Raw genomic sequence first — 26,705 nt, forward strand, 5'->3', positions numbered from 1 at the left:
GATATCAGTTCTTTGGAACTGGTTAAAATTTCCTTCTGATTTGGGAAAGGTTCAAATTTTATAAATGTAAATTCCTCATGAGTGGAATTTTTTGGTACCTGATTCTATCTCTGTAAAACATACATATGATACTATATATTATATAACAAGATACATATGTGTGTATATGTATAAAATCTATAGACCATCATTTTTATATTTATGCAGACATTATATGCATGTGTGTGTATATACATATATATATATGTATACCCACAAATATTTACACGTGTGTGTGTATAGACTAAGCCTGTCAATAGTGTTATTCATATGATTGATTCTGTTTTTGTTTTGTTTTGTTTTGTTTTTCTGAGATGGAGTCTTGCTCTTGTTACCCAGGCTGCAGTGCAGTGGTGTGATCTTGGTTCACTGCAACCTCCACCTCCCAGGTTCAAGCGATCAGCTGCCTGAGTAGCTGGGATTACAGGCATGTGCCACCACGCCCAGCTAATTTTTGTACGTTTAGTAGAAATGGGGTTTCGCCATGTTGGCCAGACTGGTCTGGATCTCCTGACCCAGGTGATCCATCCACCTCAGCCTTCCAAAATGCTGGGATTACATGCGTGAGCCACCGTGCCTGGTCCATATCATTTATTCTTTACACAGCTTCTGGCTGCTTAATTACTTAGATTTTAAGAGAAGCATATTAGAATCTTCCAGTCCTACTGTAGTTTTGTCAATTTCTCCAGGTAACTCTATTTTCATTTTGTATATTTCAAGTACATTTATTAAGTAAATGAAAGTAATTGTTGGTAGAATTTTTTTGTGATGGGTTGCTCCTTTCAGTAATGTCTCTCCATTCCCATTTATTTTCACCTTGAATTATATTTTTATTAATATTAATATTCCACACTAGTTTTCTGTTGATTATTATTTGCCTAGAATTTCTTTTTTCATTCTTTTTTTTTTCAGCCTTTCTGGATCATTTTAGGAGTATCTTTCTTATAAATAGCACATGGCCAAATTTTGGTTTTAAATCAAATCTGAGAATCTTTGTGTTCTAATAGTTAACAAATACAGTTATTTAATCTGTCCTTCATGTCTTTTAATTTTTGTTTTATATTTTTGATGTCTTCATCTCTCTGGGCTGTACTCAAGGTAATTTCTTCAGATTTCTCTCCTAATTCACTAAGTTTATCTTTAATACGATCTAACCTGCTATTTTAACTCATCTATTGAATTTATTATTTCAATGACTATTCTTAAATGGTAGAATCTTTGTTTTTCAAATCTACCTGTTCTGATTTCATAATACCATGTTATTTTTATAATATAGTTTTTTTATCTCTGTAAACACTTTAAAATGCTTATTTAATTTTTTTAAAGTTACAAACATTGTTCTTTTAGCTTTAGTTCCTTAGGTTTGAATTTTCCTGTTGGTTGAGGCTATAGAGTGTCTTTCTTGGCATTGCCTACCTCATATGTTTTAAAAATGCAGTCTTATCTTGCATAGGACTTAGCCTCCGTAGAACCTCCATGTGTGCTTTGTGCTGGGGAGCTCTCCCTGTGGTAAAGTTCCAGGCCTTAGGGGGCAGCCAATTTTTATACTGGCATATTGACTAAATTTTCCTTTCATGTGATAGCTCAAAAGTAATTCCCATACACAAGATTGGGCTTGGCATCTCAATCTTTGTCAGAAATTTCTCAACCTAAGGTATGTGGTATTAGTGTTAGTGCAAAATTCTCTTCTGGATTTTGCAATGTAAATAACACATCTTTGGCTAGTTCTAGTATTCAGTTTACTATTAGCTGCTATGGGATTAACCATTTTCTTTTATTAATTTGATGTTTTATGATGTAAATATCAATAAACAAATGATGATCTATTGGTTGACCTTGTCTGTATAGATCAGGATTTCTCAAGATCACCACCACTGGCATTTTGAGCTGGGTACTTTTTTGTTGGGGTTGGGTAGGAGAGCTGTCCTGGACATTACAGAATGTTTAGCAGCATCCTTGGTTTTACTGACTAGATGCCAGTAGCAAAAACTCCCCAAGTTGTGATACTGAAAAATGACTCCAGACATTGCCAAATGTCTTGCGGGGAGTTGGTGGTGGGCAAAATTACCCCCAGTTCTGCTATACAGGGAAATGGCATATCTTTTTTTAAAATGAGTGAATAAGTGTGAGTTTCACTGAGTCAATAAGCACATTTATTTAGCCTTTAATGTGTATAAGACACCATTCTTTTGTGGAAGCAGTTTTATTTAGGCACAGAGAAAGAAAGTTGTAGTCTACTGCATTCTCATGAAGCCATTTGTGGCACATGACAACATTATAATATAGTGTAAGCATTTTAACAACCAAACGTAACATTGGGCTTCAGTCTGTACAATAGAGACAATCACTCTGTCCTTTTAGAGCTCTTGGGAGAATGTATGCAAAAAGGTCAAACACTTCTGAAACACAGCTGGCACTCAATAAATTGTAGCTTTTACTATTATTATTATCCAATCAGAGCTCATGCATATAAACCAGGGCCCACCAACCAGCTTGACTTGTCTGCCTCTGGCTACATGACACATGTCACACCCACACATCTTCCTGAAATGTTTTTATCAGAACAACCTCAGAGTCCATGACCAAACAATCAAGCCAACAAATGAGTTAAAGAAAATCACATACAGCAAACCAGTGTTTGGCCAATAGTTAAAGTTCATGTTCCATGGTCTCTCCATGTGTCTGGGGAGCAGTGACCTCTGCATCTGTGTATGGCCCACATATGTTATTCATATCTCGGGTGGCACATAGGTTCTACTGCTGGAGGAATGAATGATTGTTCGATTTCTTCAGCCTGGTTTGTGATCTGTTTTAACATACCAGGGCTCCATCTGAGCAGGCCAACAGGAAGCCTGCTTTTGATTTAACAGTGCTCTGAATAAGCTCCTTCTATGGCTTTCCAAGAATTAATTACAGAGCTTAGTAAAGGCGCCTGCCACAGAGTCCCATGGATAGCTTTATGAGCAATAACAGCAGCCGCATTGATGCCAGCAGAATTAGAATTTTCTTGGAGAACTGCTTAGAAAGAGAGGACTGGCTTGTGGAAGTGTAGGACACATGGGTCTCCTATCTATACTTAGGGGGGAATTTAAAGTCTGGAAGCAAGAAGAGATTGGTTTGCTGTCACACAATATCTGTATTATTGAGTCTCACACACCTAGGCTTGTGTGATTTGTCTAAAAAAGGGAGAAATCATTCTGATACTTAGCAACTGAAGCACTGTGGAGGGAAGGAAGCAACCAAGTGCCCACTGGGGAAGGGTGCAAAGCTGAAGACCATAGGGATCTAATTGCACGGCCGTGCAGTGCAGCATCCTTCACACTGCAGTGCCTGTGACTCGGGGGGATGAAGCAAATGCATACAGTAGCTGTCCCCAACTGCAGCAACAGAGCGAGTTCCTGAGAGCACATTTCATGTCTTGCCAGAAAGTTTCAATTGGTTGTGTGAGCAGGATGCAGAGGTGGCCAGTGGGAGGCAAAAGAGAGAAGGTAACTCCCTGCTGAGCAAAGATGCGGAGCCTTCCTGGAAACAGACAGCAGCTGCCTCTTGCAGGGCAGGCTCACTGCCCACTTTGTGTGTGGATTGAGCTGCAATGACTTTCCATAGCTACTCACTGAAAGAATAAAGTAATGAATGACACGGCACTGGTAACTTCCCAATTCAAACATTTGTGCAATTTTGAGATTATAGTGGCAGGAGGGCCTCTGCCTCCCAATTCCTGATGGTAAAGATGGTAGATTCCAGAAGGATGGCCATTTTTATGTAAATATCTGCCAGTGCAATTGAGCTTACATGAGGAATACCTGGGAGTCTCTTTCATCGAGGAGCCCTGTATCTCCCTCTGCCCTTGTGTTCAGGGCTGCTGGAGGCTGGGCCAGCTCTGTGGGCATGAACTACTCTCCCACGGGCGGGAATAAAGAGTGTGGCCTCTGGGTTTCTGCTGCACCTTTCGGTTTTGTCTGTGCGCATATTTTCATGCACATGAGAAATTCCATTCTTGTTTTTTACCCAAACATTTGTGAATTTTCTGCACACAGGCCTGGGGCCTCTGGTCAAAAGCTGTAACTATGATAGAGAAAAATTAATTTAAAAATGGGAGTTTCTACCCTGATTTTTTTTCTTTCTGGGGTCCTTTAAAAATAAATATGGTTGTCCCTCTGTATCCGTCGTTCTGCATCTGTGAACTCAACCAACTCCACAATCTGTGGATTGAAAATATTCAGAAAAAAATTCTATAGAATTCCAAAAAGCAAAACGTGTATTTGGCCCACACCGAGTACTACCTTTAATCTATGTGAATGAAGTGAAATCTAGGTCTTGTATTAAGTAATAGAAGTAATCTAGAGTTTATTTAAAGTGTACGCGAGTGTGTGTAGGTGACATGCAAATACTACACCATTTATATTAGGGACTTGAGCATCCATGGATTTTGGTATCGTTGGGCATCCTGGAACCTCTACAGATTCTGAGGGATGACTGTAATTTCAAACAATCTTTTGCTCTTAGTCATTTCACTTGTTTGGGAAAATGAAATTCTCCAATTGAATGAGCAGTTGGTTTTCACCAGCTTTTGCCAGACATCACAAGCCCCATTGTGGTTTTGTTCAGCTTCATGGCTTTCAGAAGGAGCTACCTCCCAAATTCGTACCTGCAGTTCAGGCCCCCCTCCTAGCCTCCAGGCCCACGTCTCTACCTACTCAACCCCTCTACTTGAAGGGCTAATTAGACATCTCAAATTAAACCTGACCACACCCGAACTCCTGAATTCAGCACTGCAAATTAGCTGCACCCACATTCTCCCTGTCTCAGTAACTGGCAACTTCAGCCTTCCAGCTGCTTAGACTAAAAACCTTGGCATCCTCCAGACCTTTTCTCTTTTGTCATGTTTCCCCCATCCAGTCTGCCAGGAAAACCCATGGTATCCAGAATCCAGCCATTTCCCTACCCCCTTGCTCCCACACTGGTCTGGGCTAGCGTGGTCTCTCACCTGGATAACTTCAGTCAGATGCTTTAATGTCTCCTAGTTGGTCTCTTCGTCTCTACTCTTGCTCCCTGAAGTAGGTTCTCAACACAGCAACCTGAGGGCTCCTTTTAAAATCCAAGCCTCGTTATATCATTCCTCTGCCCACAAGCCTCCAGGCACTCTCCATTTCACACTGAGTAAAGCTAGAGTTCTTACAGTGGACTCCCAGGCCCTACGTGATCTGCACACTCTGCCCCAACTTCCCTGCTTCTCTTTCTGACTCGTTTCCTCCTGTTTTCCCTTTTGCTCACTCAGCTCAGCAACAGTGGCCTCCTTTCTGCTCCCACCTTAGGGCCAGGCACCAGCTGTCCACTCTGCTGAAAGGTTCTTCCATCTGAAAAAGTGCTCACAGATCCTCAGTGAGGCCTGCTCTGCCCATCCTATTTAAAATGACAACCTGTCCCTCTTCCCTTCTGAACTCCAAATCCCACTTACCCTTGGCTATTTCATTTTTCTCTAACCCACATTACCTTTTAGCATAATATATAATTTACTAGCTCATTATGGTTATTGTTTATTGCCTGCCTCCATCAGTTAAGAACGTAATCTCCATGAGGGTAGAAATTTTTGTCCATTTTGTTCAGGGATGCATCCCATGTGCCCAGAAGCTTCCTTGTACATAGTTGTTGTGCAACAAGAATTTGCAATGAATGAAACACTTTCCTTCAGCATAACTAAAAGGGTTTTGGGTATTACAGAAATGGATAAAATATTTGAATATAGAAAGGATACTATTGAAATAATCATTTTGAATCACCTTTACTTTTTTTTTTCCCTCTTGATGGGTGGCATATGATAGAAGAGTCAATTTCTTTCTTTCTTTTTTTTGAGACGGAGTTTCGCTCTTGTCACCCAGGCCAGAGTGTAATGGTGTTAACTTGGCTCATGGCAACCTCAGCTTCCCGGGTTCAAGTGATTCTCCTGCCTCAGCTTCCAGAGAAACTGGGATTACAGGTGCCTGCCACCATGCCCGGCTAATTTTTTGTATTTTTAGTAGAGACGGGTTTTCACCATGTTGGCCAGGCTGGTCTGGAACTCCTGACCTCAGGTGATCTACCTGCCTCGGCCTCTCAAAGTGCTGGGATTACAGGCGTGAGCCACCGCGCCTGGCCAAGAGTCAGTTTCATTAAACCATTAGATTCGTTTGTCTGGAAACTCCTCAATGCAGGAAGAGACCAATCAGAAAATTTGGACATGATATGCTGACCCTTGACACAGAGCTCTGCCCAAGGTAGATGCTCTGAAATGTTAGTTAAATGAACAATGAAGAAATTTAAGGTTTGGTCTTACCATTCATACGGACTGCTATTCTAGGCCACTAAAACAATTGGAATTATTTACGTGTTTTTTAATAAGATGTAAATTCACTCATAGAAGTTATTTTTAAAAATTAGGGGTGGAGGTAGATGGGAGGTCTATGGTGGAAAGAGTATATATGGGAGTTGGAAATCTTGGACACTGATTCTGGACCCAACATACTGTGTAGAATCTGTTTTTTTTTTTTTTTTTTTCTCTAAAAACCATAGAAGTAGCTGGAAAATCTGCAATTGTTTCCAGCTCTAAACATTCTTTCTAAGAAAAAAAGCCACAGTAATCTTTGTTTCCTTCTCTTCCCTTCCCTTCCTTGCCCCATCTTCCCCATTCCCTTCCTCAACCATGTGGGGCTCAGGCTAGGTGAAAAGGCACATTAGTGTTGAGGTTAATAGCTCAGACTGGGGAGGCAGCTAGCCTGGGTCTGAATTCAGGGTCTGCATCTTACAGCTGTATGACTTAGGATAAATTACTGAACTTCACTGCACATAATTTCCTCATCTGATAAATGGGTTAAAAAATTCCTACCCTAAAAACCAAGGACTATGGTATGAACTACATAAGATCATGTTAATTGCATGTCAAAAGTCTGGCATAAGGTAAGCATTAGGTAAATGGGAGCTATTATGAGAAGATGAGTGGAAAGGGGAGAGGCCACATCTAACATCTGAGAGTTGGAATAATTCAGAGGTGGAACATCTATGTGAATAGAGTTTTCTCTATTGATATTTGCAAGAGGTTTGCAAATGGACCAGTAGGGTAGAACTTCTCAACTCATTGATTTTAGGATACACATAGAAAATAATAAATGGTTATATAACTGCATTTTTGAAACAAAAAGTGTCAAAGACCATTACCTCCAAAGAATTGTCCCTGCCTGATCCCTTCTTATTCTTTACAGAGAAGAATGGGGCCTCTTTATGGATACAGTTGACCAAATGCTGTCATTCATGGTCTAGAGAACAAAATGCCCACCTTCATTAGAAAGTAAATGCCTGCCTCTTGAGACTGATTTGGGCTCTGTATAATATAAGGCTATGATTTTCTAAATAAGAGTAAGTTAAGAAAAAAAAGGCCAACTGAGTGTTTTTCCTTCAGAGCAGAATTCATGAACAAAACTGATGGCCTTAAGACTGTATCATTCATGGCAGCTGACAAACTCCCCTCTCTTTATATGGACTATCATTAGCCTACTCTGAGATCTGAGTCATCTGAGTCTTGCATGTGTTTAATTAGGTAATTTTTGGAGATGAAGGAGAAATGATTAAATTATCTGGACTCCAGAAAAAAACCAAAAGATCCTTATTTCAACCATCCATCAGGCCTTGACATCTAGAGTATTACATGCTATAACTCAAATGAAAATATTTCACTTAAAAGTACAGTGCCCCTGTCCATGATATCATTAAAGGAAATCATTAAGCATTTATGCAGCACTTTGTGCCGGAAAAGTGCTTTATAGTTATTTTTATTGCTCACCAAAACCCTCTGAGGCAGGTCCTTCTCTACATCTTAAAACCAAAACAGAGGAAAGAGATGAAATTACTTAGGATCTCAGAGAAAATAAATGACTGGATCAGAATGAGAACTTTGAGTGCAAAGCCAACTGTTTTAATCCACTGAGCCATTAGGTTAGATGTTTATTCACTGTGTACAGTGTTAGCTGATTTGGAATTGACTTTTTAAAACTACTTAGATTATTGATTGTATAGACCTGGTACAAAAGCTGCACCATTTACAATCACTTCCATTCATCGTGAGCATCTCCAAAGAGCACTAAGTTCCTAAAGAAATTTAATTAAAAAGAAAAAGTCAATGTACTTTAAAAGATAGGCTTTATTATGCTATGGTATTCAATAAACTTTGAAATCTCTGTTTTGTGCCTTCATACTGCATTTTGCATTCTAAGTGGGAGGGCACTTCTCCATCTGGTGACCCAGGAATCCAGGTTCCTGCCATCTCAATATGTGGTTTCCAGGATCACTGAAGCAGAGGTGAGTGAGTGTGGAGGGACCCATTTCTATTCCTGCACACTCTGGACCAAAGTGATACATAGTCCATCAGCCCTTTTTCTCATGGTCTTTTGGCCAGAGGTAGTCACATGGCCCCCAGCCCAACTATAACCAAGGCTGGAAATGTTGCCAAGAAGAGGGCCCAGTTGGAGAATACTTTTGCCTCTTCCACAGACTGATTTTAGCTGGATTTTGATTTGGACCTTTTTTTTTTTTTTTTTTTTTTTTTTTGAGATGGAGACTCCTCACTCTGTCACCCACACTGGAGTGCAGTGTGGATCTTGGCTCACCGCAACCTCCGTCTCCCAGGTTCCAGCGATTTTCCTGTCTCAGCCTCTCAAGTAACTGGGACTACAGGCATGTGCCACCACGCCAGGCTAATGTGTATATTTTTTAGTAGAGACAGGGTTTCACCATGTTGGCCAGGCTGGTCTCAAACTCCTGGCCTCATGTGATCTGCCTGCCTCGGCCTCCCAAAGCGTTTGGATTACAGGCATGAGCCACTATGCCCAGCCTCTGATTTGAACTTTGAATTCAAAATGGTAACGAGTATTTATTCAACTTCTGCCTGAAATAGGTGACATGATATCCCTTATATTTCTTTTATGGGCTCCCATTTCCTTAGTGCTTTATTATTTTCAACACCCTTCCACATGGTTCATCTCATGTGATACTAGCAGAAAGAGAAATTCTGATAGTACAGGACAGGAGACTGCTGTATTTCCCTTTTGTTTTCTCCGGTTCAGCAGCTGTGGTACCTGTGAAGCAAGGTCTACAGCTTATGGAAGATATATCCTGTTAGCTCAACCCCTGAAACTGGTCTTTTACAAAAGATTGAAGTCAGAAGTAGTATTTATTTCATCATTGGAACGAAATCTTGGTAAACTATGACCACATCTTTTGTTCACAATTAACAACATCAGTGGCAGACTCAGCTTCATTGTGACTGAGTTTGTGGAAGCTGAGAATATCGTAGGTTGAAAGGAGGTAGGTAGGAGGGGCCTGGCATGACTGAGTTTGGGGTCCAGGGCAAAGCTAGACCATTCCCAAAACTGCTGAAAGACTGGTGTTGGAGGCTTTACCTGCTAGCTTTTTAAAATTAGCTATCAGATGATTCTAAAATTAAAAAGAAGCTAAGATGGAAGTGAAATGTGAAATGGCATGGAAAGAAATGGGTAGCTGAAAGTTCTGGATCATGGGATCATTTCCTCTGGTGGTGGTGAGCACAAACTTAGATTTCAACTTTTCCCCCTAATATATGTTCTTAAGACATAATTGCCAATAGGGCAGATAAGCCCCATGGAGTGATTTCCAAAGGAGGCCAATGATGAATTTGTTTACAAATTAATTGGTCAGGGCTCTGACTTTAGCCTTTAAGTCCTCAGCAACTGCCGACAACTTTGCCCTGATTTTGGGAGGAGATTATATCTGGCTGGGTTGCTGAGCTCTTTCTCAGAACCTCTTCTCAGGACAGTTGCCAAATGCTCTTTTTGAAACTGTGTTCTGAAATCTGAGGAAAGTTGTTTTGGGTCGTCGCCTGGGGCCTGATGCCCCAATTGGAGACACACATGTTACAATCTTTATATTTCATTAGAGTTGAAAGCAGATATCATCAACCTTCTCCCACAGCTCCCCATAACTAGAAAGATTCTCTGAACCTTACCAGTTGCCTGATAAGAAGCAAGGAATTTTACCTCTCTATTGTTGGGCAATTTCTTAGTCCAACACAGTCCTTCTCAATGCTTTTAAAACCAGGGCTCCCTTTGAGAAATCATGAAAGATTTCAAGCTTAGTGTGCTGGAAAGACTGGTATACCTCCCTGAACCTCGATTTTATTCTTTGACTTGAACAATTTGGGTAGGTTTCTGTTTCTCGCAATCACACATGCCCTAATTAAGCCTCTAGAAATGGGAACATATCTAGAAGGGTCACTAAAATATAGCTGAGTTTCAGCCCTCCAAAATGTGAATAAGACATTATTGCCCTCATAACTTTAATGTTTCTCTAGGAATCATGATGATATAAAAATGCAGCCTCTTCATTCATTTTGTTTTAAAAAACAGTGCTGTTTAATAAGAAAAAAGACATATATCTAGCCAAGGGGAGGTAGGGTGACGCAAGAGGAGTAGGGTGAGGAAAAAAAAGGAGAAAATAACAAAATTGTCCACGTTAGCCTTTGCCGCTGGCTTTTGAGCTATTCTTAATCCTGTCAGCACAGTTAACGAGGGAAAAATAGTTCCCAGAAGAAAAGTAGCTGGAGGCACTGACCTGCCCTCCAACCCCCTCATGCCAAGAGGGGCAAAGTCTAGAGAGTTTCCCCAGTGAGAGTTACTGGGAAAATGACTCTTGGTCCTGGGTAAAACTTTCTTTCTCTGTCAACTTCAGGGGCAAGTTAGTTTATGGCCAAGAATATACACGGTGCTTCAAATGCAAAGGAAGAAACTGTCTCTTCAAATGGTTTACGGCTTAGATGGGGAAGAAGTGTCTACACTCTAGAAATGAAATGATGAAAGGACCTTACAGAGCAGGGGTACTCCTGAGAGAGCCAGGGGATTCACAGGTAAGCATTCTTGTGAATGCTTTACACTTTGACCAGTGTAAAGCTTTCACACTGGAGTGGTTGGGAAAGACTTCAGGAGAAGGTGGGTGCTGGTAAACCTCAGAGGAAACATGGCTCCATGTGGATGAGGAGAGGCAGGAAAGAATGTGGATAGAGTATCCTGTGTTGGAATGGCAGGAACAGAGTGGCCTGATCTGAGGGAAGGCTTTGTATTCAGTTGCAACAGTTAAAATAGAAAAATATCTTGAGTTAATGTTGCCTGCATCTAAATGCCAATTACACTCAAATCCACCCTCCATAAGCGTGTTAATGGCTAGGTGCAGTGGCTCATGCCTGTTATCCCAGCACTTTGGGAGATCAAGGTGGGAGGATTGCTTGAGCCCAGGAGTTGTAGACCAGCCTGGGCAACATAATAAGATCCTGTCTCTACAAAGATTAAAGATTAGCCAGATTTTGTGGTGCCTGCCTGTAGTCCCAGCTATTCGGGAGGCTGAAGCAGAAGGATGACGTTAGCCCGGGAGGCTGCAGTGAGTCATGATCATGCAGCTGCACTCCAGCCTGAGTGACAGAACAAGACCCCGTCTCTAAAAAACAAAAAAAAAAACAAAAAAAAAACACTTTTCATTACCAGCTTAGTTTGCATAATCCAAGACAATATACAACTTTATTTCACATATTAAAGTTAGGCAGGGTCACCTGGGATTCAGATACTGCAGAATTTTTTTTGGGTGAGCTCAGAAAGAGATGGGAGAAAGTAGGCTAATAAGAAAGTCACCTATCTCTTATTTTTAAAAAGGAAACCTTAAGTCAATATTTCCATAAAATTTTATTTTGTGTTTATAATCTACACTATAAACCCAGTTTCTAATTTTAGCACTGAAATTTAGGTACCAGTAGCAACAGATAGGTGCCTCGCCATAATAAGGCCTACATTTTGCATTTACAGAGCATTTTCACATTCGTTACCTTATTTTGGTAGTCTGTTCCCAATTTTTATTCTTGCTGCTAAGGGTTTTCTACAATGTCACAGAGCTACATAATAGGAGAATCCAAATTCAAGGCCAGGTCTCCTGACTCCCAGTCTAAGACCTTCCCAAACCTGCGCCACACCACCTGTTTCGATGGAGGTGTCTATTGTGTAGACCCAGAGGCAAACACAGCTATCCTGGTCGTGGGTGAGGGCACTGCAAGCCAGCCAGTCTCACTCACTGTCGTGGGAGCACAAATTGGTATGCATCCTTTGGAAAAAGCAATTTGGTAAAATGTATTGAGAACCTTAATACTGTTTCTACACTTTGACCCAGTAACTCTACTTACAGGAATCGATCCTAAGAAATTAATGTGATATGTGGCGGAAGGTTTACATAGAAATATGTTTACTGGAATGCTACTTATAATTCCAACAATAAAAGGTTAGTTAAGAACATTATGGTGCTGAGTGCAGTGGCTCACGCCTGTCATCCCAACACTTTGGGAGGCTGAGGTGGGTGGATTGCTTAAGCCTAGGAGTTTGAGACCAACCTGGGCAACATGGCAAAACCCTGTCTCTACCAAATAATACAAAAATTAGCTGGCGTGGTGGTGCGCACCTGTGGTCTCAGCTACTCAGCAGGCTGAGGTGAGAGGATCACCTCAAGGGTGTAGTGAGCCATGATCATGCCACAGCACTCTAGCCTGGGTGACAGAGTGAGACCCTGTCTTAAAAAAAAACCCAAAAAACATTATGGAAATAATGTGAAAATATTTATTATTTAAGCTCAAATGAAAAACGTCATCATCCAGATAGAATAACTAGCAGAGAAACAAGATGTATACCAAAATGTTAAGGCTTAACTGTGACTAATGAGATTACAAGTAAAATTTTTTACATTTAATACCCATTTCCCATGTTTTCTATAAATAAGATGTTGTAATTTTATAATCAGAAAAAAGATTATATTTTAAAATTTTTAAATTATAAAAGCAGCCAGTGAGACTAAACACTAAAAATAAGGAGTGATTTGGGGATTAAAAATGGTCATTTTATCTAGATTGGTTCATAAACCGTATGGCTCATGTTCAGGAAAAACTAACAAAAAAAATATAGTGCTAATTTGTTACATTTCCAAGGAGAAGATTAAGGATGTATGATTTAAAGATGAAAACCACAATTGCAATAGAGCATGTGGCAAATATTTCAAGCTAGCAAAGTTTGACCAGGTAGTGGAATCACTTTCATGAGTAAAGAAAGCTATACTGAATGTGTAGGAGTGAGGCTCTAGGAAGCCTCACTAGGAGAAGCTCTTGCAAGATCCCTGCACCATGCGGTCAGCTGGTTTCTTCCTCCGTGGTCTTTGGCCCTGGCTTGTTTTGCGTGATAAAAAGGAAGAGTCATCGGAGAGCTTCATATACAGCAAACACAATCTCAGAGATATTTTGGAGCTTTCTGGGTGGGAGAGAAAGACGTGGCAAAAGCAGCCGAAGGATTCAGGGTTAACACTTTGCCTTTTGAAGAGACTTCAGTTCTTGGAGGCCTTCCAGTCTGAATTTGGGGAATTCATCAACAGGAAAACAAATAGCTGGCAGGCTCTGTTTTACTCTGCCCTTCTTAAGGTTGCAACATAAATCTCCCAACTTGGAAAGCATTAAGGCCGAGGAGACATTTTGTGAGTTTAGGGACTCTCCTCCAGTCTGCATGAACCACGTCTACCCTCATTTCGGGAAAACACAGGCACCAGCCCTCAAGGTGCTGCGGGAGACAGTACTGACACTGTTTGACTCGCTTGGGGCGGACTGGGGAAATGAGAGCTGGAAAACTTGAGTTCTCAAGTGAGAGCTGTTGGTCTGCTTTGGAAAAAACCCACTTATGCCAGGAGAATGAAAGCCCTGAGAAGTTCTCACTGGGTGAGTTTATAGCAAGCTTGCCATGAAAAATACCCAATGGTTCTTTGATGGTGTCTGAATTGTAATATAGCTAGATCAATTCTGGAAGCAACCTTCTTCAACACCACTGGAATATGTATGCTCCCATTCCCAACGTTTCCAACGAGCAGAGAAGCTAATGCTGGAAACCATTACATATAATCCAGAAAAACTCTCTATGTAACATTATAAAAATTGAATATGTGTCAGAAGTGGATTTAGATTCTTTGGGTTAATATTATTTTTGCAATTAAGTAAGGAACTGACATTAATTTACTTGCTCTGTGTGATTAGGTTAATTTACTCCAGAATAATCTTGCATTTTAAAAATTAAAAGTGGTAGCTGTATCTTCTCATTATCAATCAAACTAGCAGTGGCACTACAGAAACATCGTCATTTTGTACTCAATTGTGCTCTTATACACAGTCAAATAAGCACTAAAAATGACAAATTACCGTGCTCTGATAGATCTTCATGTTTAAGTACCTCCAAATAACTGTCCATTTGTGAATGGTTAAGCTTAATCCATTATTTTTCCTATAAGCAAGATAACCTCTTTCATAAATAGAAATCTACAAATAATACTTAGAGCAGTTTAACTCTTAGATATAATAATGCCACAGTTTATAGAAAACAAAATAGGCTTACAAAAATAAAGCTAAATAGTTTATCCTTTTTTTGACCTTCACAAATATAAATGTTCTATCTATGGCTCTATAAATTGTTTAAATCCTTTAATGATGCAAATGTGCTGATAATGTTCTTATACTTGCTGGAACTATGGTTCTGTTAATATTTTGAAAATTACTTTAATTAACCTTATTTCATTTTGTAGTAGTTATAGAACACTTTGGTATTTTTTAACTGTGGACTAATTTGTTTCATCATTAACCTTGGGTTTTACCCTTGGTAATTATGGTAATTCATAATTTGGGTTGTCTCAGGTGCTAGTGGATTCGAACAATACATATGGTGGGAACCATCAATAACTTTGGTAGTCAGGATTCTTTAGTTTGCAGGGGACAGAAAAAAGTCTTGGCAGGCTGGAGGGTAGAGGGGCAGGGTTCCGCAGAAGATTCCAGGAATGGTTTTTAGTTGGCCAAGGACTCTGGTGGAGGAAGGGGGATGCTGAGTGGCCTAGGTCAGGCACTCACCCGACCCTCCACCCTCCGTAACTCCTCCTTCCGAAATCAGAGAGGGAGGAATCTGTGATAGAAGAAGGAGGGGAAGGAATGGATATCCCCAAACACTGTGCACTATAATAGTTAATCATATTGATAGTGAGCACGCGGTCTTTCTCTCTCTTTCTCTCCAGGCAGCCAAAGACTGCCACCGTATGCAACTGAGTCCTGCATTTTTCATCTGCATCCCCAATTTGTCACTCGAAAACCCAGGTCTCAATCCTCCCTGATTTTTCTAGAAAACACCACTAGTATCCAATTCAGCAGGTCCCTATCATGGGCAGTGTGGGGGCGCCGAGCGTGGGCGATGCTCGTGTGTGACTCGCAACTGTGCAGCCATCCCCGCTGGCGTCCTGGCTCCCCTTCCCTCTGAAAGCGCCGCGGCGGGCCAGCAGGGGGCGAGTTTCATTTCCGCACGGGAGACCCAGCCGGAATCACAAATGCCGCGAACGACACCCTCCTTTCCTGATCTGGCCAGGAGTGTGTCATTAAAACTCTCAGTTCTGCTTTTCCGTATGTTAACATTATCTTCATTTTGAGAACATCACATTCAGTGACAGAAAAGGAGATCCCATGAGTCACTGGAGGTAGACTTAAAATAGCTTAAGTATGATATTTCATAGATGTTAGTGACATCACTCGAAGAAGCAGTGCTTTCAAAGAGCAGAATTCCTCATATTCACTCTTCGGATACCCAGCAGTTTTCAAGGTCTCGGTCTATACCCAGCCCTTTTCTTGGAGGAAGATGCTCATATTCCCACACAGGCTACACAGGGGGCAGGGAAGGTTGGGACAGGTGGCACAGGGCCATATGAAGCCCCCCGTCCTCCTGCCGGGGCATCTTACATATTGCTGCCACTGCCGAGGGGGCATATCTGTGTATAGCTGCCCGGCAGAGTGGAGGGAAGTTGTTACGTGGGAAGGAAGACTCCTGGGTGGGTAAGAGTTTGGGCTAAGTCCCTCCTGGTCCAGGTAACTTAGCTGGCCCCTGCAGATACGAGTAGTGGGAGACGGGCTCCCGCGGGTGAGAGAGGGGAACCACAGAACCACAGGCTTTTCTCAGGTCGGGGAAAGACCTTAGAGATCACTTAGCTCAATGTCTTCTTTTCCTGACGCCCAGGGAAATTGTGAACAAATTCACTACCACAGAACTAGGCAAGTCCCCTGGTGGGCAAATGGACACCTTCATAGAAGCCATTATCTTTCCTTGTGTATTATGTATCAAAGGCTAACTGTTTAACAAGCAACCCCGTGTCACTGTGGCTTAACACAAAACAAGTTATCTCTTGCTCTTGGAACCACTGAAAGTCAGTGTTTCTTGGGCAGCTTCCATGCAGTGATTCAGGGACCCAGGCACCTTTCATTCTGTGGCCCCACCATCCCTAAGGGCCTTAATGTTTGCTGCTGAGTACTCTGCATCTGGCTGTGACAGGTAGAGAGAGAGAATGAAGGACTATGCAGGAGGTGGGCAGGCCTCACTGCCACTCACATTCCACTAGCTAGACGCCACTCACAGGGCCAACCTTCCCCCAAGGAGAGCTGGGAAATGTAGTCCAGCTGTGTGCACAGGAAGAAGATGGGATGGCTCCGGGCAAGCACACAGCAGTGTCTGCCCCACCTATCTTCAAAGGAAACAGTCTTTGAGTTCTTTTGGGTTATTTACACTGGGTAGCAGAAGGCACATGATCTTTGGAGGTGGACAGACTTGGGTTTGGATATTGGCTATGTGACCTTGGGCAAAGAATTAACCTTTAGCCTCAGTTTGCTCAGCTGGTAAATGGGGCTATCTTGTGGGTATTACCTGAGGTAACGAATGTAACTTGTCTATGTTACCACGTGGTCTCACATACTTGTTTGTACAAACCAATGGGGCTGGGAGTATTGCTGGGGGAGGAGGAAACAGACTTCCTGTGTCCCATTTCCCCAACCCTGGATGGCAGCACTGCCCAACAGCTCCATTAGATGCCAAGAGTGGTGGCACTTTCTTCTGTCACTTGTTAAATTTCAATGTAATTCATTCTAATCAATATGGGACTTTGGAAGGAAAAACAGCATTCCCCAAACCCACAAACAACCATTTTATTTGATTCATAAAAATTCAGTCACTGAGAAGGCAGTTCCAGCAAGAGAGTTTTGATCCTTCTTGCTCAGGCTGAGGTGGTCACATCTAGAAAGCAGTGATTTTAAAATCCTATTTTCTTCTGAAAACAAAAAAAAAAATTCTGAAGGGCAGTGAAAAGAGAAATAATCCAAGCTGAAGTGTCACTTTTCACTTATGGATATTGATGCTCTAAGACTAAATCTGGCTCACAGGAGTAAAGAGAACTGCCTTCTCATCATGGGTGAGACCCTACAGGGTGAGATGTGGCTCAGGTATCATGGTGTGCCCAGGGACTGGCACATTAGGGGCTTCAATAAATATTTGCTGATTGAATTAATAGGCGATTGAAGACAGTTACAGAAGTAATAACAATGAAAACAATTTTTTTGGCCTGAAACGTCATTTTTTTTTTTTTTTTTGCGGGGTGGGGTGGGGGGGGGGGGAGGCAGTGGAATCCTGCATTTTAGTTTTGGGATTCCCTGAATGGTTTCTTGAATCATAAATGTTTGCTAAGCACACACACACACACGCACGCACACACACACACACACACACGCACACACACGCACGCGCACACAAACACACACACGCACACACGCACGCACGCACACAGACACACGCTCATACACATGCCGACATTCTATAGGAAGGTAAAATAAAGAGGAAGCCCAATTGTGTCTGCCTTTTTAGGGCATTGTCCTTTAAAATAACCTTCCAAGCCCAGCTAGTTAAGCTTAGTGGCGATAAGATATTGAAAGCAATAAATAAATCCACATCCGGATCTCAGAAGGTTAAGTTTTTTGAGAAATTATTGTTCAAATCCAAGGGTAAAATGGCGCCTGAAATTACAAAACATGGTCCTGTAGTGCCCTCTGGTGTCTTTTGCCTGGAATTGTCAAAGCCTGCCTTTGCGCCTAGCTCTAGTTATTAGCATAATCTTGATTTATTTGAGTCGGGGACTTTGGGGCCCTGGCTGATTTGGAGGGGAAGTGGGGGACGCAGGCAGCTGGGACTACTTTCAGGCCCTTTTTCAAATGGGTTACCAGCACAATATCAAAATAATTTTATATTAACCCTGGTATAAGATTTAAAAATTGAAACGAATTATTATCTTGAAAAGAAGCCTTTTACTTCCAAAAAATTATTGGCTTTTTTTCCAGAAGGCATATTATGCAGTTTCCTTTGTCCATTAAGCTATTCTTTGCAAATCAATTGGACAGAGGACAGTTTTTAATTTCAGAAATTAATTATCACATGTAATAACTGAGCCATTCTTTATTTTTTTCTTGATACCCATTCAGTTAAATAAAAGACATGCGAGCTAGTCTATGAAATGGAATAAAGATTATGAATAAAATTAAAATATTCTAAAAGAAAGTATTTTTTATGTTAAAAAAACTGTTGTTGAAATTTATTCCATAAGGATGTTCATATTTTGAGGAAGGGGAAACTAGTCAAATTATATGTATTTGGCGACTGAAAATGGTGAAAGGCAATCACTGAGAGTTTTAGATTGTTAGTATTTGTTAATGAATCTGGCTTAACTCTAAATGCTGCAGCCAACATGGTAAAGTGCTTCTTTCACCACCTTCTGTGAAGATGAAAGTCAATTTAATTCAATTTGTAGGTATTTAATGGGTGGCTCTGAGCACCAGGGACTGGGCTTAGGCCTGGCCTGGGTGGCATCCCTGACCCTCAGGAGCTCCAGGCCCAGGAGGGGGACACGTTGGCAACACCCACCATTTGCAGTCCAGGGGATGCAGGCTGTGCTGGAAAGACAGCATGCAAGAAGGAGCCTGTGAGATTGAAGGAATCAGGGGAGGCCTCCCTGGAGGACATGACCTTGGAAGATAGGAGTCAGCCAGGTGGGCAAGAGACGCAGGGCATCACAGACACAGGAAGGGCCAGCAGAGTGCTTCTTTGGAGCAGGGATATGGAGAGGAGAGGTCAACCTAGAGAGAGTCCCCAACATGCTCTACTGAGCCGAACAGTTTTATAACAAGAGCCTGGAGTACTCTGCAGGGTTTAGACCAGAGAGGAATACGTGTAGCCCAGTAGCCCAGAGAACATGGGTTGGAGAGGAGCCAGCTGAGGTTGACCACAGATTCTCAGTGGAAGGACAGTGCATGTCTCAAATTCTTCTCACTTTGTGACAATAGTCTCCAACGTTTATGAAGACCCTTGCAGGCAGGAGCGCAGAGCAGAGAAGAGACTGGAGCTTTGGCACTTGGCAAGACCTCCCTGAAAGCCTGGCTTGTCCATTGCCAACCTTGGGCGGGTTTCCTGACCTCTTGAAGCCTCAGTGTTTTCTCCAGTGAACTGGGCATGATGAAACTACCTTCCAGGATTGGAGAAGGTGTATAGGATGTGATTGGCAGAGGGGCTGGCACATTGCAAGTGCCCTGTAAATGACACTTGACTTTTATTAAACGGAAAATGATTCACATCATAAAAGCTCCAGACCAAGCCAGGGCCCTGCATATAATCTCATGGCAACTGCAAACCATCTTATAGCATCTGGTTATGTATATTTTTATATGATTATATGATTAATGTCTGCTCCTTCTTCTAGCTCCACAAAGGCAGGACTGTGTCCCGCTGACAGCCCATGTGAATCTTGTCACCATGGTTCATGTGCATGGAAGGTGCTAGAAAATAGCCATCAAATGAAGGACAAGGAGAGTGGCTGGGGAGAGCTCTGCCAACATCTTCTTGCTTTGGTGATGACAAAACTAAAAAATAGTAAAGGAACCCAAATATTTCCCATAATACTGTGATTCTGGGACTGAAAACTTGTTTTGTAACATACAGTTGAATTAGGGGCGTTAGTGTCCTCATTCTAGCCAAGTGGGAGGACAAAGTAGTGGTTGAGAGAACTGGCCTCTGAGTCAGAAAGACCTGGATTAGAGTTCCAGTTTCATCACCAACTTCTCTGCGCCTCCATTTGCTCGTCTGCAGAATAGGGATGAGATGCTTTGTTTGCAGAGTCCTGAGGACTAAACAAGGCAACCCACTTAACACCCTTAGCACAAACTCAACTCCTGTTTTTAGGTGGTATTGATTATTGACTTTATGGATGAAAAATGTCTTTCAGATTCTGGTTCGCTGTTCTGTAGGACGGGAAAGACAAATAGTGGTTTCCATATTTATTCCCTGCAGTAAAGAAAAATTATCCTGTATTCAGTTTTAAAGGTTTAAAAATCTCAAAACAACAACTTCTCTGCATCTCTAAATTCACATCAAAATTTTTCAGTGTATTGGCAGAAATTGTATATAGCTGTAACTAGTTAATACTATGTGCTGTTTTCAGGTTTTAGCATTGTTTGAATATATATGTGTGTATGTGTTTATGTATTTTTAGGAAGTAAATTAATTCATTCATCTTTATATATAAATATAAAAATATTCATTTTTATACAAACATGGAAACAATGAGAGACTGGATGAGTTTGACTTCATTCCCATGCCAACCTAGTATTGGGTGCTGGGACTAAAATCCTCGTCTCTGGAGAGTTTTATGAGTAAGTTTGGTGTCGTTTAATTCTTTGTACAATGTCTTCCTGTTGCTTGTTTGTTCCTTCCTTCCCCCACTCATCAGCGTGGGTCGAGGGCTCACCACCTGCAGGCAGAGGACTGAGTCAGAACTGTAGATACAAAGAGGTCCATGCACCGAAGGAGCTTGGGTTGCGGGCAGAGCTTCTCAGAGGGGTGTGGGTATCAACCCTATGGTGTTTTGGAAACTTGGACTGACGTTTTGGTCATCATAAAATTGAGTGAGCAATGAAGATATTCCGTGGGCAGAGGCCAGTGTTGCTGGAGATCTCAGAATGCCTAAGAGTAATGCCTGGAGGAATGCCACTGTGCTCCTCTCCACACCGTCCTCTGACAGCCAAAGGCTGTCCTGCCTCCTGCATGTCTGTCAGATGTCCCATCAGACAGTCACTGATAAGTGAGGAACCTGATTATAATTATCTAAGCCTCGTTCCTGAGTCTGTTTTATAATTAAACACAAAGGCATGTGTATGTGTGTGTTTATATGTTTCGTTTTATATTCATATAAGTATATAAATGTTTAGTTTTTGGCTCTGAATTTTCCACCATGCAAATCAAGAGAAGATTGTACTTCATTGTGTTCAGGGTTTCATTAAGAGTTTTTCTTCCATATGGGATGAATGTCATCCATGGTATCTGAGTCACCTGCACAGCATGCTCTGTGGGGCCACACTGTGGGGCTCCTGCACCACCCATGGGGTTCCACACAGGGGGCAAGTGCTGACCGTGGCTGTATGCCTTCTGGTAGTCAGTTGGAACATTTACTTGTTGATATATATATATATATATTTTTTATCACAAATTACTTTTGTTTTTCCTTTCTGTTACAGATAGGGCATTGTATTGATTGTGGTGTCATTGTTGAAATTATGTGCTTAGGTAGATTATCTCCGAATTCCATTTCTGGGAAGAAAAAAAGAGGCATTACAGAATATCTGTTATAAGAAGAGGCTGGAGGGTAAGGCATAGGGACCACTGATCTAGGGGACAGAGACAGGAAAACAGATGGGTATCGTGCTGGAGAAATGGGTTGGAGGGCCCTGGCTGGGAATGGAAGTGGAGACCCTGAATACAAATAGACTAAAGCAATTTAATTTATTATTTTTATTTTAGTTTTTGAGACAGGATCTTCTGATGTCACCCAGGCTGGCATATAGTGGCATGATCTCGGCTCACCTGTAACTTTCACCTCCTGGGCTCAAGAGATCCTCCTATCTCAGCCTTCCTGGTAGATGGGACTATAAACACATATTGCGATGCCTGGCTAATTTTTACTTTTTTTTTTTTTGGTTTCACCATGTTGCCCAGGCTGGTCTCAAACTCCTGAGCTCAAGTGATCCTCTTGCCTTGGCCTCACAAAGTGCCAAAAGCACATTTACTTTAAAATGCTATTAGCATACATATTAACTAGAAAGAAAAATATCATAAGCATTCAAATCAAAATATCTTCCAGCTTGCATCAGGAAGTGGAAAGAGTTACGTGTTCTGAACTTGATGGTTCCTTAACTTCCACCCTGACTCTGAACCGTAGTTTCCATACCTGTAAAATAACTGGGTTGGGTTCAATCTTCTGTGGTGTCTTTCTTTGCTAAAATTTTATGAGTCATCGACAGCAGCTGTCTGATAGTAAATCTGTCTCATTTTTCTTATCGTGAACTTCATAAAGAGGCATGGATTTTTTTCATGTTATTTTCCAGTAAAAAATTTAAAGACTACTTTTAAAATAAAAATTGGGCAGAAGGTGAAATAAAACCCTGTAATTCTATGAATCTGCAAGTTTGTGGAAATTTTACTTAGCATATAACTGCTAGGTAGAGTTTAATGAAGACGTATGAGTTTCAAATCCATCTCTACCAATCATTAGCTGCATGACCTTGCTTAACTTCTTGTCTCAAAATGGGAAAAATAATTATCCCTACCTCTAGTACTATGAGATTTAAATGAGATAATGCCTCCAAAACACTTAGAACCTACCATGCCATTCAGTTTTGAAAGATGAAATAGTTTTAGAGATTGAATGCATAACAGTGAGAATATACTTAGCACTAGTCAACTGTACACTTAAAAATGCTTAAGATAGTACATTTTATGCCATTTGTTTTTTACTACAATTAAGAAAAATGAATTGGCCAGGTATGGTGGCTCATGCCTGAAATCCCAGCACTTTGGGAGGCCAAGGCAGGAGGATCACTTGAGCCCAGGAGTTGAATGCCAGCCTGGGCAACACAGTGAGACCTCATCTCTATAACAAATTTAAAAATTAGCTGGGCATGCTGGTGCATGCCTGTGGTCCCAGCGACTTGGGAGGTTGAGTTAGGAGGGTCGCTGAAGCCTGGGAGGTCAAGGCTGCAGTAAGCTGTTGTTATGCCACTGCACTCCAGGCTGGGTGACAGAGTGAGACGCTGTCTCAAAAATAAATAAATAAAATAAATATAGAAATTGGATTGCAATACATGTATACAAATATATGTACTAAATGCTTAATAAATATACTGCACCTATTATTTTACTACTTATTGTTGTTTTCTGGTGGGCTCTCATGTCGCCCATGCATTCCACAGACAAGGACCAAGTACTGGGCTAGGCTGAGGAAGTTAGAGAAGAACATCATTGCTGACCTCAAGAAGCTAAGGCTCTAGAAGGGGAGACAGGGGAGTAAACAGCTGCCATGGAAGGTGCCAAGTGCTACGGCAGGCATGTGACCAGCAGGATATGAGGATTCACCTTCAGCTCTCTGTGTGCCTATTGTGGGGAGAGCCCAAGGCGAAGGGTAAAGACAAAGCGGGGGAACTGCCAGGGGAGGCTTTCTACAGTGCCTGGGGCCTGAGCTCAGGCATGGAGGACACAGTGGAGCTGGCCAGGCTGAGATGGCACAATCTGGATTCTCTGACTTGATGATTGGAGAATGCTGGTTCCACATCTGCACTGAGATACTTATGATAAGGGTAAACAAAAATCCCTAAACAGGGGATGAGATGGTACCAGGAGTGAAAAGGCACAACCTTGCTTGCCCAAGAAAGACCAAACCCCAATAATTGGAAAACACCACATTCCTTCCCCTAAAGCCAAGGCTCCTCCATACGAAGGGGAGGGTGGTAAGGCCCTCTGTGTGCACTACACATGGTCCAGGCAGAGTGCTGTGTCCATCGCTTGCCCATCCCCTGGGCCTGGCCTTCACACTGTCCAGGATCTGTTTAGGGGGGCAGCCCCATCTACTTGCAGTTCACCAGTCACATGCAGCAGCACAGACCAGTTCGCCTCCACCTGCCTGCCACCCACACTGACAGGAGATGAGATGGGAAATAATGGGCCTTCCTCTCACCTCCCACATGAGCATTTGAGTTAATTCGTATCTGGGCCTCATGACTCAACATATTGTTTTGCGCATTTGCTTTATCACAGACTAGTGGTTCTAATAAAATTAGTGCTATTCCACATTATTGGTTCAAAATTAGAATTACATGAACAAAACAGATACAATCTCACCCAGTCTTCTAGGGCTAAATCGTGGAACTGACTGCAAAATTTCTTTTTTTTTCACCTCTGTAGTTTCGTTTTCAGGTTGCTTTCAGCCCTTAAAAGAACAAGACCTATTTCAACTGGATTTTCCTACAGTTCTTAGGTAGGTGAGTGTCTAATTCAGCACACAAACTGGGACAATCATGAGAGTGAAAGGCAGGCTATTAATAGTTAAGCAAGGACAATAGCATATGCCAGAGCTGCCACAGGCAAACTGTGACAGGTGGTCACCCTATTTTTAGGGGCAGGCTGACCCTCTTCAGTAGTCATGAATTAGTCTTACTAAGCAATGCTGCTTTTTCTGATGGCTTTTTTTTTTTTTAAACACGTTAATTTGGGGCAATCATCTCAACACATTTGAGAAATTAAAAGGAAAAGCAAAGATATATTTACATCCAGACATATGTGATTGCTTGGGACTTCCTTTGATGTGAAACTTGCAAAGTATAAGGGGAAATCCGGGCTGGCATTTCTTTATGCTTGTGACCTGGACCAAAATATGAAAATGTACTTATTTTAACCCAAGGCACTGGAAATGTTGTACAAGTAGCACTAGAGTCTCTCTCCATTCCGCAAACGTCAGATTTGAGCGAAGGGAAAGTTCACTCTTTGAAGATGGAATGTACATCAGTAAATATGAGACTGTTTTTCTAGGAAATACTGCTTATTTAGGAAGATCCAGGTGTTATGCAGAGAGCTTGACCTTGACTCCAGGTTGATTCAAGTGAAACGTATTCCTGCCTTCAACGCTGCCATCTGCCATCCATCCGTTCCGTAATCTCCTCTAGCCAAGGAATGGTTTTCCATATGAAAGCATGAGATATTATGCTTTCCGTTTTGCCGGTGATCCTGAAACATGTGAACTTGAGGCAAAAAAAGTAAAGCGCTGTACCTTTGGTCCTTAAAGCAGCAGTGATTTCTCCAAATGCGCGGGCTGCATCTAAAAGCATGCCACCACCTCCCCCCTTCCATGGCACAGGTTTGCGTGAAGACCCACTGTGATAATATACAGGACGGGATAGACTTTGCTAACTGTAAAACACCACAACAATATGAGTTATTTTTCTTGTTTGAGTGTTTCCTGGATGGAGTTGAAATATTTTGACCATCACAGATTGAACTGTAGATATCTCGCCCCATGGATGATGAATTGTGTTTTAACAAGGTGATGCTCCACTGAGCTGTAGGTTACATATTTCTCTGTCAGAAGCAGCCCACACTGAGCAAGGTAGAGAGTGGTCTCGAGTTAGGACATGTATGGAGTCCTGGTGAGCTCTAGAGAATAAATGACTGCTAAGAAGGAAGACAACGAGATGGTGGGAAGGAAAAAAAAAGGAGGGAGGAAGTGGTGGGGGAAGAAGGGAGGTACAGGGAGGGAGGGGAGAAAGGAAGAAAAAGAAAAGAAATGAAAGGTTCAGCAAGAACTCAGGATGGTTTCAACAGCACAATTTGCAATTCATCCTAAGGGAGCTGGGGCACCCACCCATCCATGACCATCCAAGGGAAAATCTTATTAGAATGAGGTCATCTTTCCCTCAAAACAACCAAGACAGAAAATGGCAGGTGAATTGGAATTGCGCTCCCACCTTGCAATGTGTGGATGAGATTTGATTTCTCTCTACCATGTGTGTGGTGGGCCTCGGGCACCCAAGGCTGGCGTCCACACTGACGTAGACTGAAGACCCCAATAGGAAGATGGTCAAGGCCTGGGATCCGGGTGCCTCCTGCAAGGAACTGCTGGTAAAACAAACCTTCGTTAGGGCACAGGTTATCATCTTTTATCAAAATTGTTCTCCCTCCTATCTCATAACAAGCCTGTCCGTGTTGTGTGTGCATGCATGTGGAGGGTGGGTGTGTGCTGCTGAGCGGGTGCATGCCTCCATGTGTGTTTGATGTCTCGTCTGGTGTGATTGAGGGAGAAAAGGGGTGGGGGGTGCTGTTCTTTGTTTATTTTGCAGATAAATCTCATCTTTAATCCGGATGCACAGCAATGTCTCATGCAAAGGAAAGGAAGCCCCCTACGCCACCCCATGACATCCATATAAATCACAGGTTTTATTCCTCTGCTGTGAGGGGGCACTGCAGAATGGAGCAACGTTGCAGACTCTCATTGGGTGATGCTTCATTACTTGGTGGAAAATCCCCAGGGCCAAAACATTATTTAAATGTGCTATGAAAATAAATGTGATTTATGTATGTGTCGGCTGCTGAGACGTTCTTCTCTGTTACTGCAGGTGATGTCGTGCATCAGGATTAGCGCCTCAATTTATCGCCGGTTCAAGCTCCACACATGCTCCACGACAGTGTGTTGTCCGCAGCCCCGAAAGTTCCAGGAAGGAGACGGTGTTTGCTGAGTGGTGGGCTTTAGATATTCAGCAGCGTGGTTGGCTTTAATGGGCTGAGAATGTGTGTGCGTGTGAGTGCGTGCGTGCTCATGCATGCTGGTGTTGAGCCTGGGCCACGGTTTTGTTTGAAAGGCGCAGGGAACAGACACTTTGTACTCGG

The 26,705-nt window shown here is 42.1% G+C and overlaps 1 long non-coding RNA gene across 1 annotated transcript; it reads left to right on the forward strand.

Annotated features, from left to right (window-relative positions):
- Positions 1-9,452: 9,452 nt before the first annotated feature.
- Positions 9,453-23,463, forward strand: LOC131382407 (uncharacterized). The gene is made up of 3 exons (XR_009211868.1): positions 9,453-9,604; positions 10,771-10,945; positions 23,243-23,463. It is a non-coding gene; the product is annotated as an uncharacterized LOC131382407 (long non-coding RNA).
- The last annotated feature ends 3,242 nt before the right edge of the window (positions 23,464-26,705 follow it).

The sequence above is a fragment of the Hylobates moloch genome, unplaced genomic scaffold (genome assembly GCF_009828535.3).
Source record: "Hylobates moloch isolate HMO894 unplaced genomic scaffold, HMol_V3 SCAFFOLD_1, whole genome shotgun sequence".
In the NCBI taxonomy this organism is placed as follows: domain Eukaryota; kingdom Metazoa; phylum Chordata; class Mammalia; order Primates; family Hylobatidae; genus Hylobates; species Hylobates moloch.